This window comes from Scylla paramamosain, unplaced genomic scaffold (assembly GCF_035594125.1).
Source record: "Scylla paramamosain isolate STU-SP2022 unplaced genomic scaffold, ASM3559412v1 Contig1, whole genome shotgun sequence".
NCBI lineage: Eukaryota > Metazoa > Arthropoda > Malacostraca > Decapoda > Portunidae > Scylla > Scylla paramamosain.
In genome coordinates, this window is record NW_026973666.1 from 4,122,501 (window position 1) to 4,125,000 (window position 2,500).

A 2,500-nucleotide genomic window follows, 5' to 3' on the forward strand; every position below is an offset into this window, starting at 1 on the left:
TATGGAGGAAAGAATGATTAATTAAAAGAGAGAGAGAGAGAGAGAGAGAGAGAGAGAGAGAGAGAGAGAGAGAGAGAGAGAGAGAGAGAGAGAGAGAGAGATGGAAGGGAGGGAAGGAAAGGTGAGGGAAAAATAAATAAATAGATAATTAAGGAAATTAATGAATAAACTTAATAAATAAATAAATTGGAAATAATCATCAGAAAATTAATGATAAACAAATAAACAAACAAATAAACAAATGAATAAATAGATAAATAATAATGAATAATTGAAATAATAATCATAACAATAATAATTTTGAAAGATTATTAACATGAAACAAAAAAAATAGTAACATTTCTATCTATCTATCTATCTATCTATCTATCTATCTATTTGTCTGTCAGTCTGTCTGTCTACGTATTCATCTATCTATAAAAAAAATACGTCTGTCTGTCTGTCTGTCTTTCTATCTATCTATCTATCTATCTATCTATCTATCTATCTATCTATTTACACACGATCTATACAATATTACAGACTTCGACAAACGTATATGTATTTCTGTATACATAAAAACATACGTGTGTGTGTGTGTGTGTGTGTGTGTTTGTATGATAGTATTACTGTGTATGGTGTATGGCAGTATCTGGTATGTATGTATGTATGTATGTATGTATGTATGAGAGAGTAAGAGGCATGTATGGCAGTATCACGTCTGTATAGCAGTATATGACGTTGTATTACGTTACAGTGTACAGTCCGTGTATGTATGTATGTATATATGGTACTGTATGGAAGTCTATGGTGTCATGTGGTGTTCTCAGGTGTTAATATGGCAGTATATCTAAATGTATGGTGGTGATGGTGTCGTATGGCAAAGAACATACCCTCTTGATGGTGCCCTCGGGGATAACCACCGTCTTGAGGTTGTAATCCTTCATGGTACACGCTCCTGATGCCAGAAAGCAACACCAGCTAGTTAACTACACTCCTACCACATGTCTAATAGTCACAGCCATCAAAACACACTCAAAACACACTCAAAACACACTCAAAACACTCAAAACTCTTATAAAACACTCAAAACACACTCAAAACACACTCAAAACACTCAAAACTCTTATAAAACACTCTAAACACACTCAAAACACTCTTATAAAACACTCAAAACGCATTCAGAACACTTATAACACACTCAAAACACACTCAAAACTCTTATAAAACACTCAAAACACATTCAGAACTCTTATAACACACTCAAAACACACTCAAAACTCTTATAAAACACTCAAAACTCACTCAAAACTCTTATAACACACTCAAAATACACTCAAAACTCTTATAAAACACTCAAAACGCACTCAGAACTCTTATAAAACACTCAAAACACACTCAAAACACACTCAGAACTCTTAAAACACACTCAAAACACACCCAAACATTCCCATTATCTGCCTAACAGCAACAACACTCAAAACACACTCAAAACACACTCAAAACACACTGAAAATCTTTAAAACACACTCAAAACACACTCTGAACTGTTACAACACACTCAAAACACAGCCAAACACTTCCACCACATACCTAACAGCTGCAACACTCAAAAACACACTCAAAACACACTCAAAACTCTTTAAAAGACACTCAAAAACTCACTCAGAACTCTCAAAACACACTCAAAATTATCATAACACACAACACACTCAACACTGCCAGCACATGCCTAACACACACTCACAACACACTCAAAACACACTCAAAACTCTTAAGAAACACACTCAAAACACACTCAACTCTCACAAAACAACACAAAACTGTCATAACACACACTCAACACACTCACAAAACACTGAAAACACATTGAAAATACACCCATAACATTCCTAACACTGCTGCAACACTCCTAACACTACTACAACAATTGATAATCCTTTTAACATTCCTAACACTGCTACAACACACTCACAACTCTGTAACTGCAGTACACACACACACAAACACACACACACACACATTGTATTCTAACACCTTTCAACAACACCCTGGTACGTTCCTAACTGCTGCTGCTACTTCCACTGGCAAACTCCTGCAATTTAACTACATTAACTTTAAGGCTTTTATGACCTTTCTCCAACCTAACTTGTAAAATAATTTGTTAACACGTTCCTAACACTCTCTTAACATCCGCTATAACACCTTTCCTGCAACACAAACTGAGTCACACGTAAAATTGTTGTGTTTCAGTCCGTCCTGTGCATTTCATAGTAACACTGATCATATGTAACACACTTGCAACACCTCCAGCACTGACGTTCCTAACAATTTTACAGGAATTTACACATTACGAGTATTGCATATTTTTTTAATCTCAAAAGCTTGTATTTCAAATTTCTCTCTCTCTCTCTCTCTCTCTCTCTCTCTCTCTCTCTCTCTCTCTCTCTCTCTCTTAATCTCCTCTCCTCCTTCTCGTGTCATCATATCGTCTTTAAAACACACACACACACACACACAC

At 35.4% G+C, this 2,500-nt stretch overlaps 1 protein-coding gene across 3 annotated transcripts in view; it reads right to left on the reverse strand.

Annotated features, from left to right (window-relative positions):
- Nucleotides 1-2,500, reverse strand: part of LOC135095650 (uncharacterized) — a 101,636-nt gene that overhangs the window by 6,567 nt on the left and 92,569 nt on the right. The window contains exon 12 of one of the 3 annotated variants that reach the window (XM_063996615.1): nucleotides 873-937. The exons of the other annotated variants lie outside the window; for them this stretch is intronic. The gene's annotated coding sequence lies outside the window, so the exon portion shown is untranslated. Of the gene's footprint in view, nucleotides 1-872; nucleotides 938-2,500 lie in introns of those variants that run through there. 3 annotated transcript variants of the gene reach the window in all.